The sequence below is a fragment of the Leptonychotes weddellii genome, chromosome 2, assembly GCF_054177405.1.
Source record: "Leptonychotes weddellii isolate Sample4059 chromosome 2, ASM5417740v2, whole genome shotgun sequence".
NCBI classification, from domain to species: Eukaryota; Metazoa; Chordata; class Mammalia; order Carnivora; family Phocidae; genus Leptonychotes; species Leptonychotes weddellii.
In genome coordinates this window covers 166,803,404-166,821,289 of record NC_138370.1, presented here as the reverse complement: position 1 = coordinate 166,821,289, position 17,886 = coordinate 166,803,404, and the positions used below count along the sequence as shown (strand labels likewise).

Here is a 17,886-nt window from a genome sequence, read left to right as displayed (position 1 = left end):
GTGCTCCGAACACTTAACATTAGCCTATAGTTGGGCAAAATCATCTAACACAAAGCCTCTTTGAGAACAAAGTATTGAATATCTCATGTAATTTATTGAATACTGTACTAAAAGTGAAAAACAGAATGGTTGTATGGGTACAGAATGGTTGTCAGTGTATAAGCTGTTGACCTTCATGATTGTGTGGCCGACTGGGAGCTGAGGCTTGCTACCACTGCCCAGCATCACAAGAGAGTATGTCTTACATGTCACCAGCCCAGGAAAAGATCAAAATTCAAAATCCGAAGTATGGTTTTTACTGGATATTGCTTTCACACCATCATAAAAGTCAAAAAATTATAAGTCAGATCATGGTAAGTCGGGGAGCATCGGCAACATGCATGACGGGTTCCCCAACAGAAGTAAATACAGCGCATAGAAGAATCATGGAAAAGGGGTGGTAAATTCCACTGGAAATGGTGGGAGGTGATGGAATTTGCATTTAAAGAACAGCGAAGCTTTGAAGCTGTTAGAGATTCTAAATAAGAGAGTTATTATCTTACTCTCTTAATTCAGAAAGTATATTTGCAATGTGTTTTCAGTTGATTCATTTGGATCATTCAAGCCAAATGACTGGACTCGGATCCATAAGAAATAATCCTTTTCCATAATTAACATTACTGGTCAATTTCTGCCTGACCATATCACAGAGGGCACTACTTCCTGACATCATCAAGGCCCTTTGGGAAACATGTAGAAAGAATCGTCCCATTCCAGGAACAGCCTAGCCTTTCTTTGGCACTAAGGAAATAACAGATGTGATTTATTCAGGCTAAAAGATTTGCTCTAAATTATAGACCTTCCTTTGCATGTCCTAAGGTCTTTTTCATGTTTATTTTCAACAAGGGTGTATTATGTTTTCTCTGAGCCTTTTTGTCAATAGCGTGACAAAGAGAGCATGACTGTTTCTAAATTACCTTTGCCTCTTGCATGACTAGAAGAAAAAGTCATGCAAGTTGGATATCTGCACATTAACAAGAATACGGGAGTACATTTATCGCTTTAATTTGGACACATTCTTTTTTACCAGTTCCATTTACAGTTGTGGGATTTTAATGGAAGGCCACCCATGTTTGGTTGTTATTGCCATTGTTTCTAAGTACAGTGGAAAAGAATCAAAAGGGCAATAAGAAAATGTGTTCTTGTATAGAAAACTCAGCAAAATAAATAAACCAATGAACATAACAATGGGAACACTTACCCAAAGAGTTAGACCTCAAAAGAAGACCTCATATATCTCCATGGAGATGGGGATAAAAATAAAACATGAGGGAGCTAACGATTCTCAAACTGCTGCTTTGCGCCAAGTGTTGTGTTAGACACTTTCTTTATTTCATCCCCAAGGCAATTCTTTGCAGTAGGACTAACTCCTGTAAATCTATCCCTAGCAAGATTATCACACAAGTCTATAAATGCAAATAGGCTCAAACCAACATTAGGGCTTGTAATGTAAACCTTGCAGGCCCCCAGCATCCCTTTTACAGGATCTCTAGGACATTGGAGTGCTTCACCTAAGCTCACAGTCACCCTTCTTAAGCTCAGAACACTCACTCTATGAGGGCTGTTGACCATGAAAACCCTTGAAGTTGGCACCTCACCTCAGCTCCACTCTACTGGCTCTCTCTGGGAGAAAACTGGTATTTCTAAAAAACATCTCACTCCATGGGGCTCCCAAAGTCATTAGCTCTTGTATTGCCAAAAAAAAAAAAAAAAAAACAAACCTTGTTTTCTGTTGTCCTTACTATACCATGGCCATGCTAAGCTCCATGCAGAGCATGGGGAAGGTCCACGGAGGCCCACCCCCGGTGTGTCTCACTTTGACTCTTGGGCACCTAGGTGAACCTTCAGAGCCAGGATGCAAACATCCCCTTCAGCTTCTGACCACTGCCACCTCCAGATTAGACATAGCCTGGAGGTTAAGCTGAAAGACCATCATCTGACACAGATCCATTATAAACTTCACTTCTCCCTCTCCACACTCAGGCATCTGTAAAACCCTCTGCTCTCATTCCCGTTGGGCCAAAATCCCTCCTGCCAAGTGATTCCTGGCATGGCAGGCCCCCAAAGATATCTCTCAGTTCCAACTTTTGCTCCCATGGGATTCCAGCTACAGGCAAATGAAGCAATGGAGCTTTAAAAAGGTTAATAAATTGACCCAGTGATAAAGGTTGGAACTGGAACCCCAGGTTTGCCTAACCCCAAGCCACATCATCTCAAAGAAGGCACTAAATACTGCTTATGTGACACCCCTGCAAAGACTCTTTAGTTTCATCAAAGTTTTATTTTACTTCTGACGGTCGGGGTACATCTCAAGGTTTAATCTGGCTTTCCATTTAAGATTTGGAGGTCTGAAGCCTAGATAATTCAGGAATAAGTGTTCCCACTGATTTCCAGCTTGCACATTATCAATTAAATGGAGGTATCTGGTGAATTGATGTCCTACACATGCATTGTTTTAGAGAGGTTTTTGTCTTTCCTCCTAGTTGTTTCATGGAAGCTCTGAAAGGTTGGAATTCACATCATCATGGACCACAGACTCAAGCCCTGGTTGTCTATAAATTTTCCCCATCTTTTGGAGCTTTGGGGCAGAGTGAAGAAAGATGCTTGTAACTCACAAGGAAAAGACAAAAAGGCAGCCCCCAGCTAACAGCAAAGATGGCAGAAACAAGCTGATTTAGTCTGTGTCTCCTAAGAATGTTGCTAACACATCTGCAATTGATATGTCAGAAGTTAACAATTCAACTTGGAGAAGAAAGTTGTTCTGGGGAACACAATTCTTTATCATCTGCGTGAGCCTTGTTGACAATGTGTACTTTCAAGATATTCTAGAGGCACTGCATTGCCTGTTTCCTAGCGAGTTTCTTTGGTTTTCAAGAGAAAAAGGAAAATTTTCCAATTTTATAAACTAGGCTTGCCTTTGTTTCCTCGGAAGACACAGCTATTGAAAAGGGAATGCTGACTCCGGTAATCCTGAAAAACAGTCTTCTAAAATCCAAATTAAGGCCAATTATGTTAAAACCTGGTATAGGACTTAAGGCAAGAAGCCAAAGAGCCCAACCTTAGGGATCCAGACCATGCTTTTGTCAAGAGGAGCTCTCAGAAAACACTTTTTCATAGAAGAATGTTGACTAATAAATAAAAAAGGAAATGCAGAATTTGAAAAATCACCATTTGTCAGCTGCTAATGAAATCATTGGTAAGGGCAAGGATTATCAATGATACTAAGACACATAGGTGAAAGATTGATGGGGAATTAGATATTGACCTGATGACAAATTTTCATTCACAGCCTACACACTGGTCACAAAGGGAAAGTAACTTTACAGGGGTGGGGCCAAGTTGCTACCACATCACTGGTCTCCCAAGGTGATTAAGTATGCAGGACATGGCATCATCTATGATGTGTTCTCACCAATATGTCTGCCTTGGGTCTACTCAATATTTAGATCTAGAGACGCCTGGACGGCTCAGTCGTTAAGCGGCTGCTTTCAGCTCAGGTCATGATTCCAAGGTCCTGGGATCGAGTCCTGCATCGGGCTCCCTGCTCTGCAGGAAGCCTGCTTCTCCCTCTCCCTCTGCTGCTCCCTCTGCTTGTGCTCTCTCTCTCTGTCAAATAAATAAATAAAATCTTTAAAAAAATATTTAGATCTAATTCTCAGTTTATGCAAGAGGTAGAGCAGAACAAGAAAGCTAACACCATGAGGAAGCCATCAAACAATTCAGAAAGAGAAACTTTCAACAGGACCATTAGCCCCAGTTTCTTGAAACTCTTCCACAAGTCAATGTCATGGGAAAAAAATAGAGGGAGACTGCACTAGATTAAAAAAGATTCAAGAAACATAAAAAACAAATGTGATGTAGGGACGTTGATGGGATCTTCTTTTAAACAAGCCACCTGTAATATGTGGGGGCAATTAGGGAAATTTGGGCGTGGAACTGGCTATTTGATGGTTTGAAGAGATTATTATTAATTGTATTAGGTGTGAAAATTGTATGAGTTTTATACAGGAAAGTGACCTTTGCTTTTTAGAGATGTACGCTCAAGTATTTGTGGTTGAAATGATATCATATCTGTAATTTGCTTTAAATTTCAGCACAACCATATATATACAACCAATGTTGTGGGTATATGTGGAAAATGTAAACAATTGTTAAATCTACATAATAGGTATATGAGAGTTCATTGTATTCCTTTTTACTGTTTGACATTTGTCAAAAGGTTTTTGTTTTTTGTTTTTTTTTAAAGTAAGCTCCATGCCGAATGTGGGACTTGAACTCAGGATCCTCAGCTTGCTCTGCTGACTAAGCCAGCCTACTTTTAGAAATAGGAGCACTCAGAAGGGCTTTGGGCTCTGGAAGAGAGGCACTAGAGTTCCAATGAGACTCTCTGCCTATGGTTGCTTTGAAAGTTCAATAGACACATGCTCGAAGGTAGAGGAGGGACAGTAGAGTATCCTCCAAACTGAGAAGGCACTTTGAGACGGGAAAACAAAGCAGGTGACTCCATACTACTTACACAGAGTTTTATTTAAGGTAACTTACAGATGGAAGGATGGGGCAGGTGACGATCCAGCTATTCTCCACAAAGTCAAGAACGTAGTCCACAGATTTTATAGAGCAGGGGGATGTGCAGAGATCATTATGGTGAGGTCACAGGGTTTAACATTTAACAGATCTCATGGTGCCATATTTGCAACAGAGTGGGGGAGGGGAAGAAATGATGTTTTCTCTACTAGTTATCTAAACAACTTTAGGGAAGATCAAAACAAACCTTCCTGCATTCTGGTCAGGGCACACATTACTTCCAAGGGGCCTGGACCACGTAGCCCCAAGGGAGGTCATTGCTCTGGCATGAAGATGGAAGGCCAAAGACGGATGAGTGTTGCCAGCTCTCCTACATCAGGGAATCTTGGAATCTTGCTGCTCTGAGAGCCTCCAATACCAAGCAAGCCCATCTCCCACTCATTTTACAGAGGAGAAAATGAACTCCAGAGAGACAAAGTGACTTGCCCAAATCACACAGCTAACAGATGGGTGATCTAGGAACAAAAATCAGATTTCCTGACACCTCCCCCAGCCCCTTTTACACTATACCCAGCACTCGAAAGCCCTGTAGCCTCTGAGCTTTGGGCCAAGGCAGGGAGCCGGGCCAGACTTCTAGAAGCACCATTCTCAGCCTCACCTAGACTCAAGGGCTCAAGGCAGGGTTGGGGTGCAAACACTTGCTAAGATAGTGTGTGACAGCTTGAAAGGAGACACACAGCGTGTGGGAGCGCACACCCCCCGGATGTGGAAGAGCAGCTCTGAAAGCCCTCCTGGGATTTCTTCTTCCTAATGAGAGAGTGAAACGCAACAGGCTGGGAGGTCAGACAGAGCGAAATTCAGTCCCCCTCCCAGGACACTCACTTAACTTCCCCATTTCCAGCTTCTTCATCTATAAAACGGAAACAGTAATGCAAAGGGCGATCTGGGAAAAGAAACTGCCTGTTACAGAGGATGGCACGTAGTAGATGTTAAATAAATGCCATTTCCGTCTCCTTGGCTTTCCCTTAACCAAATGACGGTGATTAGTGTACAATGAAAAAAAAGATGGCAGAGTGTGGTGTTGTGTATCTTATTCCTTGGGTGACCATTTCAAAATTTCTGCTGTCCTGCTGTGGAAGTTTTCTCACATTTTCTTTGCCTAGAGAAACATTTGGATATCAAAATATGGACCTCATATTAAGTCAGGAAACCAAAAAAAAAAAAAAAAGAGGAAAAAAAATCTTCATTCTGTGGCTGCAATAAAGGTTTCCTTCTCCAGCGATAATCAACTCTGCATAATTAAAATCGCTCAGACTGCTGAACTAATTTTCAGACGGAGGTTTCTTCCTGTAGCAACACTTACAAGCAAAGTTTCTACTGTGAATGAATTTAATCGTGAGTCTAATTACAATTTTAATGAATATCTCCAGCCCTGCATGTAAACTTGCTCTCCACGGCTTTGCTATCTGTGAGGGTATTTTAAGGTCTTTTCATTTTTAACATAAAGGAATGTGTTGGCAAAACGAACGTGTAGTAAAGAAATAGTCTTTCTGGTTTAGTTTGGTTTTGTTTTGATGATCGAGTGAGAAAATGTAAAATGTCTGTTGTTTTAAAGACCCTTTTCAGCTTGGGTATTTCACCTTTAGTCTTTGTGTGAAGTGTTCTCTTTTCTTAAGGATGGAGAGAGTACTTTGAAATATTTGCCTTCTGTTTGCGATTTGGCATTTATTATCTCGTTTCATGAACGTCCAGAAAATTAGAGTTCCAGCTTACCTTGGAGCTTCATCTATTCTGGAAATTCAAGGACATTTTATAAAGAAGTAGAAAAGAGGAGGGAATGTAAAAAAAAAAAAAAAAATTCCTTCCTTAAAAAATATATTGAAAAAGATATAAATAATGGCCAAACTAAGTCACTCAAGTAATCAAAATGAATAAACAAACAAAACTTGACTTGATTAAAGTCAGCATTTTTTATAATAGGGAACAACTGGAAACCATGCAATATCCAACAACAGACAGTGAAATAAATCATCATGTGCTCAAAGACGATTTAGGAACACGATATTTTTCTCTTTTTTAACTTTTTTTTTTTATGACACAAACAAGACATACTCATTTAAGGAAAATGATCAGCTATAGGTAATTTAAAAGATTTTTTTAAATGGCCCCTATGATATCACAACCTAGAATTAAGGATTGTTAAAATAGATATTTATGTGAGTATATACTATAGGGATTTATATATACACATAATATAATACACACACACACACATATATATATACACATGCATGGTACATCTATACTACACAAAAATGGTTTCATACTGCATTTACTGCTCTGTAATCTGCTTTTATCATTTAATAGCATATTGTAAACAACTTTCCATGTCAATAATTATGTTTAGGCAACATCAAAACAGACTGCAAAAGCGGAGCTGCAAGCCCACCCCAAGCCCTCCAGGCCACCAGATTGTATTCCTGTTCCTATCCCTTCTCAAGGCCAAATGGTTTGGAGCCGATCGATCGATCATTTACTCTGTTGCCCCCTCTGCCTAGAAGCCCCTTCCCTTGCCCTTTTGTCTTCATCCCTTAGGCTGGTAGAATGCCCCTCCTTTGTGTGGCCATAGAATTGGGGACTAACCTCTGGTAGAATCTTGTCTGGTCAGCTCAGGACTCTTGAATTCATGAGACAACTAACTCAGGTCTGTTCTTACCACTTGGAAACCAAGTGAAGATGACACCACCAGGAATAAACCCAAATCACTCTGTAACCTCACTGCAGCTGTAAGCCCCCAGAGAGAGCCCTGTAATTTGCAACACTGACCCCCAGCCCCTGACACCAGCAGGAACTCTGCTCCTGCAGCCCCGGGATCCCTCACAGCATGGATTCTTTGGGACCCCACCTTTTGGGTATCACTAACTTCTAATTGACAGGCAGTCTGCAGACAGATTTTTGCTCACACAATATACCAAACCTCAGGGAGTCTGGGAAAGAGACTTCTAGTTTCTACCTGAGGAGGAATGGACTCTCCAGAGTGGAATTCCTCAACAGATAAGGGTGTTCAAAGGTGCTGTATGCACAGAAAGAGTAGCTAATGCCGACCATTGCAGGAAAATTCCTAAGTAGCTCATCTTCCAGAAAAAAACTGCCTTGTGTATTTTCAAGACAAGTGTTAATTCTAAGTTACAAGTGAAGATAGGTGAACCCTGAAAGGTTTAGTGTCTCTGAAAGGCCTAGGTCCTTGAGATTTGGGGGAGCTTTATTCTAGAAAATCAAGGCTTTTAACTTTCAGCTCTAACTACCTCTCCTGTGGACTTGAAGCGTACCTAAATCCTGACCACTAGCTTCTCTGTATAACAGGATTGTGTGCTGCTGAGACAGTCTTTTCCAAATCCTCCCACTCCTTCCTCCTTGTGTTTATCTTGATCCTCACTTTCCCTCACCACTCCCCAAATAGCCACATGTGAGGGATCATTCTAGAATATGAGTGAAGAGTGCAGGTCACTCTAAAGTATGGAGAGGACATGAGATGTTCCTTCCTAGAAATATCTGTCCTTCCAGGACCCTAAAAAGGCACAAGAATGGAAAAGTAGCTGGGGATTCAAGCCCAGGTCTAGCTGGGTTCATGCTATAGGATGAGGAGAAAAAAACCAGAACAGAAATGAACACACACAATGGCAAAAACACTTTCATAAAGAACTTCCATTTTATTAAATCAGTCTCTTAAACCATAAATTCTAGGAAGAAGCCAGCAAGTTGTTTCTGGATGAGATCTTGATTCTTTTAAGGGTGAATGTGAGCATAATAAAATGGAGAAAAGACTAAATTAAGCTTTCCAAATCTAGGAAGGCCGGGGAAAGCAAGCAACACAGCAAAAATGCAGAATGATTTGACCCCAGTCAACAATGTAGTAAATTTAGATGGGATTAAAAATATATATATCAAGATAAAAAGTACCAAACATCCCTAACATCACAAATTTCCAAGCAACCGAAATCCTTTTTTTAATATATAATTGAAAAAAGTCCACAACTGTCATGTAAATGGACACTAAGAGAAGCCCAGCTAGGGGCTTTAGTTCAACCGTGGCTAAAAAGAGGCAAGGAACTCCATGGAGAAGCTGAACGGACACCAATCAAAAGGTCCAGATGGCATAAATCCTTAGGTCTTAAAAAAAAATAGATAATAAACTTACTGAATCATTACCACTTTCTTTATAAGTCAAATAGCACTACAGTCCCTAAATGCCTTTTATCTGAAGGGCTTTTGTTTTGTTTTTCTTTTCCAGTCTTTTAACACGGGTTGAGGAAAATTTTTCCCGAATGAGATACAGTGCTTGCCAATAACCAGCATCCATCCGAGATCCAAATCCAGAAAAATTATACAACTTAACATGCAGTCAGGGTAAAGCTTCGAAAAGTGATAATGAGATTCCTCCAAGTTGGACCCGTTTCCAGGTTCTCAGGGAAGACTGCTTTACCATGCGGTGCATCGTTGGCTCACACGGAGGACTACACACAGGACAACATTGGCTGGAAAGAATGGGGCTTGGTGTCAGGATATCTGGGGTCAGCCCTCTCTCTGTGTCCTTGAGCACGGTGACCTTGGGTGAGTAAATTAACCTCTCTGAATTTTGTCATCCTGAACTTCGTACGAAACCCGGAAAATGAGGCCCATTGCGCCACTCACATGGAATTTAAAAGTTATAAAATGCCATCAAAACATAAGCTAATGTTATCATTTTTGACTGCTACTATTCTGAGAAAAATCCTAAGATTCTGGGAGCAATGAAAATGAGCTTTCGCCCATGCCAGGCAATCTAAAACTTATGCTGGAAAAAATGTTTTGAAATTATAAAAGATAATACCAATTACATTGATGGTAAATTTAAGACATCATAGTGGGGAAAACTATCATTGATTATTTGCTGTGTGCCTGACCCTATACTTGGAGCTTTACATACATTACCTGAGTTTTCATCCAATGAAGTGGAGTGTATCCCAGCCCCATCCTTGCAAACTCTTTGAGACTGAGTTGCGTATCCAAGATCTCATCAGTGGGTGGGTAGAAGAGCTAGGACCCAGCACAGGAGGTCTGAATCCAGAAACTGCCCATTTCAGGGACACCAGGCCCTGGCAATGAAAGACAGAAAGATAAACAATGGCAACGGAAGGAAGGTAGTGATAACAGGAGAAGCCCTTGTATCGATCATGGAAATAGAAAGTCAGTTAAAACAGAGAATCGGAAAAATGCTACATGTAAACTTTAGATATTTTACTTTAATTTAAAATACATAAAAATATGAGTTCATTTAATAAAATCAATGTTTGGGGCGCCTGGGTGGCTCAGTCGGTTAAGCGTCGGTCTTCGGCTCAGGTCATGATCCCAGGGTCCTGGGATCGAGTCCTGTATCAGGCTCTCTGCTCAGCAGGAAGCCTGCTTCTCCCTCACCCTCTGCCTGCTGCTCTGCCTACTTGCGATCTCTCTCTCTCTCTCCAGCAAATAAATAAATAAAATCTTTAAAAACTAATAAAATAAAATCAATGTTTAAAAGTTGCTTAGAAAAAGAAACACAGCTTTCAGAACATATTTTTGAAGCGCATACTTTTTTTATATGTCGTAACTAGTTGACTACTGATTCAATTCAACAAAGTCCACCCGGGGCCACTTTGGCTTCTGAATGATGAGAAGATATGGCCTCTAGATTTGATATCACACGTCCTTTTCCCTGTCTTCTTCGTTCGTTTTTTTATTTGTCTGTGTCTGTCATAGCCTGAAGGCCTTCTTCCCTGATGCTAAGTTTATACTGCAATAACTAGGAATCATTAGTTCATTGTTATATATCATCTCTCTGTAAATCATTGGAACCACCAATTTGTCTAGGATCGGTTACTAAACCATGTTCTTAATTATTCTCTTGTAGTTCAGAATTTTTCCAATATTATCAACCTCAGGCAACATTTTTCTCTCCTCTGAGATTTAGGAAATGTTGAGCTGGGAATTTCACTCCCCACTAAATGCTACATCGAAAAAAAAAGAAAAAGAAGAAAAAAATCTCCTTAATGTTAACAATTTTTAATGATTATATGTAACCTCTAGTCTTGTCTCTTATTTCTTGTAAAATGGAACTCCAATATTATTTTTTAAAACATTTTATAGGCCCTTGATCCCTAAGTTGGAAAAAAGAAATGCGTTCTGTTATAACAACCTGGCATTAATTTAAATCACTTTCTTTACTATATTCATAACCAAAACGTGAAGAAGCATTATTTTATACCATAGGCCTCCAAAGTTTTTGCCAGTAACACAAGGCAAGAGAAATTTTACCACAGTTAGAAAATTCATATTACATATACACACATGCCACACTCACACACACACACACACAAAAGAAAACAAATTTTCATGAAATGCCTTGGCAACATGCAATGCGCACTGATATTTTCTATTCTGCTTTATTCTATTTCATTTTATTTTTTTAAATCTTTTTCCCAGTGAATTTTACGACCCCCTCCAAAGAATCAAGACCCACAATTTAGAAAACACTGAGAAAGAAAGAATAAGCTTTCCAGATGTCTATTTTCTTCAAGCATTTCCTCACAGAATGTATAAATTCATGGGGGAAAAAAATCAATTTATAGAATAATTCAGGGTCTGTCCACGCTAATTTTTTGAAGAGTACTTATCTCAAAAAGCAAACAATTTATATCTCTTAAATCTTGGAGATTTCTATTTTTGCCAATAATAAGAAGTCAGAACTGGGAATTTCAGCAGCATCGCCACAGATGCTGAGAATCTTTGCTTGGATTTTGTGTAGACTGGTAGCACTTGCCTCACCTTTTCCACCATTTAAAACTGTTTCAACTCTATTGCAGAGTTATTCCCTAAGAAAATTTTCCCTATTGATAAGTGACTTAACTCCTCTGTAAATTTTTAAGCAGCAGCTTGATCCGTAGGTAATTTGTGCCCTCCAGGGCCCAATGGCTGGGGAGCATGGCTTTTTCCTATGTATATGTCTTCCATCAATTGCTGTGAAGCTTTTGGTGTGGCCAATTTTTGGTGTAGGGCCAAGGTCTTTTCTGTAACTATTGGTCCACGAATTGGCATTCTGTGTCTTCTTTCTTGCATAAGCCACACCTATAATATATCAACTCTGATAATTAGCTTTGTTTTTTTTCAAAGTAGAACAAGAATTTAGACACACTTGGAATGCCATATGATTATAGAACCCTTCTAGATGCTACAGTGTTCCCCAAAACTTTTAAAGATTTTTTTTATTTCTTAGTAATCTCCACACCCAATGTGGGGCTTGAACCCCCAACCCATAGATCAAGAGTCACATGCTCTACTGACTGAGCCAGCCAGGTGCCACCCCCCCAAACTTTCACAGTTATCTTACCACATCTCATTTGACTCTAGTTCCTTCTAAAGCAGGACCCCTAAAATCTAAATTATTAAACTAGATTTTCATAGAAACAACCCTCTTTATTTTTGCATCCATAATGTATTGGTTTATGTAACATTTCATTACATATATAATTATAATAACAAGTGAACACTGTGTATACAAAATTGGGCAAAATATAACCGACTCTTGATAAGCATACACTTCAGGTGGAAGCATTAGTGCGCATAGACTACAGCAAGAAGTCTACTGGCAATGAGCATTCAGAGTGTGGTTTACGGAAGAAATGGAAAGCATTGGTCAATCCAAGAACAGGTAAAGGGGATGTGGGTTAAGAGAGCTTCTCTGTCCCATGGTAGATGTAGGAACAAAGTCCTATGGGAAGAGGTCAAGAAGGTCCCAAGACAAGAATTAAAGTATTGCCACTTTACTTAGGATGCGCAAGCCCAGGGTGGTAAGGGCGAGAGGAGAAGGGGGGATGAAATAAGGAAAGATACTGAACAGCGCAATGCAATAGAGAAGATACCACTTCACAATATGCAAGAGACATAGCTAGCAATTCAAGAGACATGTTTACTCACCGTGCAAGACTTCTCCGGAAAGTTCACAGAGAAACACCTCTGATCAACCCAAGAAAGGGCAAAAGGAGTTGAAATTTATTGGCCCTGCTCCTCTCTGTAATCACTGGCTTCCGCTAGTGCAGGGTCTCCCCACAGTGAGTTGATTCTTCTGTACTTCAGGTGCACTGTCCAGCCCCTCAGCATCTGATCAAGGACCTGAATCACATATCCAAACAGTTGGACTTTTCAGTCTCAGTCTCAAAAGTGTGAAAGGGGAGGGGCTCAGCATGTGATGCACGAAGGTAATGCAAGTTCAGAGCTTCAGTTCAGACTCCAACCAGCTCAGGGATCTCATAAGGATGCCAGCGAAGGAGGGGATGACATTATCCAGAAAGTGTACAGCTGCATGAGAAAGAAGGGGGTACTTGAGAGAATCCGAGAAGGCACACAAGGTTCATGCCTAACACGGAAAGCTTGACAGAGAAAGCTTTGCGTTTTAAAGGACAGAGAATCAGAGTAAGGACATTCCAGGAAGAAGGGATGGTGCATTTTAAAAGACCCAGTGGGAGGAAATAGTGTGACTTTTTTAATGGAGTGCCAACAGTAACATGTGGCTGGCATATGGGATGTACCAGAGTATGAGAGCAGAGAAAACTCAACACGTTGGATGATGGCAGGCCCACCACACTACTGATTTACAGACAATGTACAATCAACTGAAACCCCCTACATCATTATCTGTTCCCCACATCCAGACCCAAGGAGCAACCAGGCATCCTGAGTCCTAGTTCTCATCCACATTCCCACTAGCAAATATCCTCCCCAAGAGAGCAACACTCAGGGAGAAGATGGAATACAGATAAGGCTTAGAGAAAATAAAACTGTTCATTTCTCCAAAATAATGCAGCCTACATATTTCACAGAATTAATGTTGACAGAATCCACAGAGTTTAGGGAAAAGCAAAAGCCAGAACTCACATGATTTCTTCCAGCCATTTCAGAGCTCGCAATTTCTCTGCCATTGGTAACCTACCGTGGAGAATTCATTTCATGCCTGTCTACTCTGGTAAAACCTTGGAATGAATTGAATTGTTACAAAAAGGTGAAAATTAGGAATGCCAAGAGTCATTTGATGCAGCTAATTAGCAGTCATCATCTCTGCAGTTTTGCATGTGCTCCTGACTTTCTTTACCTGTAAACTTAGTTTCTGAAGTTGTGTCTGATCAAAGAATTGTGAGAAACCCCTTTGCCTGTTGTCAAGGAAAAGGTCTTCTCTCTTTACACTGGAGCATTAGAGAAAAATATTCACTTTCAAGTGATCTTTCTGTTATTGGAATTATTTTGATCAAACTAAAAACCTGTAAGCTAGAATTTAGTTCAACTACATGCTGGGTGGGAGGGATGGAGAAATGAAAGAAATGAACCTGCCCTTCCAATGGTTTCCACTGCATTTAGATTAATGTTCCTCTATTTTACTACAATAAAAAAAGTTGGGGGAAGAAAAGTCCAAGTTCCTTGTGTGGGTTGGCAAGGAGGGGATGACATTATCCAGAATTCTGGATTTCCTGATTTCTGACCTTGTCTCTATGTATGTTCCCATCCCTCAACACACTGCCTTTGTGGCTAGCTCTCCTTTCTCCGAACCCACCATGCCTGCTCCCACCTCTGGGCCTCTGCATTTGCTGTCCCCACTGCCTAGAATGCTCTCTTCCCTTCTCCCCAACCCCCCAGCTCTTTACAATACTTGGCTCCTTCATGATGGCCATATATCAGCTTGAAATTCACCTTCTCAACAAGTCCTTTCCTGACCCACATGTGTCAGTTAGTAAACACAAGGGAAGGATTGTTCTGTGGTTGGATAAGTCAGAGGCATTGGAGCTTCATCAAAGACCAGGTCCTTTCCAACTTTCCACTCTGCACCTTTAGCAGGCCAGCTATGCTCCTTTTGGGGGTCACAGATTCCATACATCATGAGGACAAGATGATGTTCAGTGAACAAGATAGACATTTCTTCTCATGCTGTTTTTTTTTAAAGATTTTATTTATTGGGGCACCTGGGTGACTCTGCAACAGGCTTCCTGCTCAGCTGGTAGCCTGCTTCTCCCTCTTCCTCTGCCTTCTGCTCCCCCTGCTTGTGAGCGCTCTCTCTCTCTCTGTCAAATAAATAATAATAATAATAAAAGATTTTTTTTTTCAGAGAGAGAGCGCATGCTCACATACATAAGCAGGGGGCAGCATGGGTGGAGGGGCAGAGGGAGAAGCAGACTCCCCACTGAGCAGGGAGCCCAATGCAGGACTCGATCCCAGGACTCTGGGATCATGACCTGAGCCGAAGGCAGATGCTTAACTGACTGAGCCACCCAGGCGCCCTTTCCATGCAGTTTTTATCAGCAAGAAAAACCTCTCTCAGAGGTCCCCCAACAGCCAACTCTCTGACCCCACTGGCCAGGGCCTAGCTTTACTCAAACTAATCACTGACAAAAAGGAAGAGACAACCACAACTGATATTGGGAGGGATCTCGGGAAAGATCATATTGCTGTGATGACCAGAGAGGCGCCCAGAGAAAATCAAAGTTGTGCCAACAAGTACAAGGAGGGAGGCAGGTTGGAGCAGGAATGGCTCTAATGAAAAGACAATCAGCAGTGACTACAACATCCAATCTCACATGGCCCCAGGCACACACTCTCTAACACAACTCACCTTTTCATCTCTGTATAGAGCTGAGTTTAACCTCATATTTCTCCTGTTCACTTATTTGTTTGTTGTCTGATGTGCCCATGCAAATGTAAGCTCCAGGAGGGCAAGGACCTTGGCCATTGCCTCACCAGGCTATTCCCAGGACCAGAACAGTGCCTGTCACTTAGGGGCACACAGAGAATATTTTTGAATGAATGTATGCATGAATGTCCACATACGTGTCTGTTCTACTTTTGTACCCTTTGTGGTAGTTTGATATTCAATTTGACAAGCAGAAAAATCTACAAGACTAAAGTACTTCAATAACTATAACCTTGAGAGACAACCACTGAGCTCATAGAACCCATCTTTCCTGATTTCAATAAACCTTCACAGGAACTCAAAACAGAATGCAATGCTTTTCTCCTAAATTTTGCACCTTCTCCAGGATTCTCTGATTCCATCATGATACCACTCCCCATCCAAAAGCCCAAGGAAGAATCTGGGGTGTCTTCCCCATTTGTCCTTCTCCCTTATCCACCCCCACATCCAACAGTCAAGCCTTGAAGAACTTGAAAATCCATCCCCTCCTCTCAATTCTCACTGTCACTCTTTTAGTTAGATCATGTTGAATAAACTCTAATATCCTTGCCAACGCAAATTTCTATGATATTTTGACCCCTATTTCCTTATTTTCCAAGGCTCAGTGTTAAAACACAACTATCAGAAAAGGATTGAGTTCATTATTATTTTGAATTACATAATATCAAGAACATACATTTCTGCTTTTTCCGCCCTCACTAAGGTTACATTTGAGAGGACAAGGAAGAAGAAAAGACAGTTTAAACTCTTATTTTAAATGGCCATTTCTTAGCAGTGGAGGAAAATCTAGAATATGACTCAGGGTTTTTAGCTTCATACTCAGCCAATTGTGCAGAGTCCAATCCTGTAAAAAATCCATCAATATATAAAATAAACAAAACAAAGATAGTCCAACATCTTTTATGATTTGGGGATGTTAGCCATGATAATTTTTTGCTTTCAAACACATATCATAATTATCGAGATGATGTTAAAGAAAATTTATGGACAACCTGTGATACCGCCTTTAGTCTCCCAATCAGAAAATTCCATCTATCCTCCAAATTCCCAGAACACTTGTTATGGTACATTCATTCTCATCCTTTCTAGTATGTGTTAAATTATTTCTGACTTTATTATATCTCCTCTACTCACCTGTGAGCTCACTGAAGGCAAAACCTAAGTGTATTAGGGAGTCTTAACTCATTGGGGTCACATACATGAAACGATTATTCACTTTTCCAATCGCTGCTTTCAGCCATACTCTGTTGAAACCCTCTCTTCCATCCCCTGATGACACTTGGGTAGAATACATAACTTCATGGTTACTTTTAGTAATTAAAAGTCCTTTCTATTTTAAAACTTCAATTTCATCTCAGATACAAAGTTACCCTCCTCTGTTTTGTGGGCTGGACATGTGGTTTGAGAGAATTTGAGGGTGAGGGTGTTCAGTCTAATTTTTCACTTCCTTCCTTTTCTCCCTCAAGACAGGCTCTTAACTCTTCAATTGTTGGAAATTGAGAAGAAATGAGGGGAACAGGGAAAGGACAAAATTTTCCTTACTCAACTAAATTGTTTGAATCGTCTCATTATATTTGCTGCTTTCAACCACAAATGCCCTTTATATGGTGGGCATCTATGTGTTGACTCTCCTGAGCGGCTCCCTCCAGGGCCCTGTGAAGTCTCCCCTTCTGCGAAGCACAGATCTCTTCCATGGGAAACCTGGATTGCCTCTTCACTCCCCCACTCAGCTCCCACTGGTGTTGCAGCCTGAGTTGATCAATCCCAGCTAATTGTGCAGCATCCTCTCAACTTCCAGAAAAATCACAACTTGGGGCATGCCAAATGATGAGACCACTGATTGCCTGGTTTCTAGCCTTTCCTAAGCTTTGCCAACTTACTCCCACTCTTTTTTCTTCTACTCAAGAATCAGACCCACTACCTAAGAACATGTATAAGTAGGGACAAAGATGACCATCACCACTTCTTGTGGCTGACCCCAATCTTACAAGGGAGGTGCTTATCACTTGACTTTGAGGGGAAAGAGGTGGGATATCACTTCTCAATTAAACACTCTCCAACAGCACAACTCAGTCTCTCTCCCTTCTTCCTTCCCACCCTCTCCTTTATAACCTGGATGAGGAACCAAGGAGCAGTTTTGGTGAGGTCTGTCGTGCCACCTGTGAGAGATGCTAACAGTTCTCTTTAAGTAGAGGGAACCCCTGCATCTTTGCCCTCTACTCTGGACTCTAGACAGCTCTTCTGCAGCTACAGGAAGAAATCCTGCACAACATCCTCTCCCACGTATAAGTCTTCTACTGCTGCATAACAGATGCCCCAAACTCCGCAGCTTAAAACAGCATACATCCCCCATCTCACAGCTTCCATGGGTCAAGAGTCCGGGCACAGTTCATCTTGGACCTACACTCAGACTCTCAGAAGGCTACAAACATGGCATCAGCTGAGCTCCATTTGTATCTGGGGGCTTAATTAGTGAAGAATCTCCTTGCAAACCTCCTCAGGCTGTCACCAAAATTCATTTCCTTGCAGGTATATGACTCAGGTCCATGTTTTCTTGCTCTCTGTCATCCAGGGGC

The 17,886-nt window shown here is 41.0% G+C and overlaps 1 long non-coding RNA gene across 1 annotated transcript in view; it reads right to left on the bottom strand.

Moving 5' to 3' along the window:
- The window catches only part of LOC145720367 (uncharacterized), a 93,382-nt gene extending 79,634 nt beyond the window's left edge, over positions 1–13,748 (bottom strand). Inside the window, exons 1-2 of the long non-coding RNA XR_014143284.1 lie at positions 12,553–13,748; positions 9,535–9,698 (exon numbers count right to left, since the gene is read on the bottom strand). This is a non-coding gene — a long non-coding RNA (uncharacterized LOC145720367). The remainder of the gene's footprint in view (positions 1–9,534; positions 9,699–12,552) is intronic.
- Between the last annotated feature and the right edge of the window lie 4,138 nt (positions 13,749–17,886).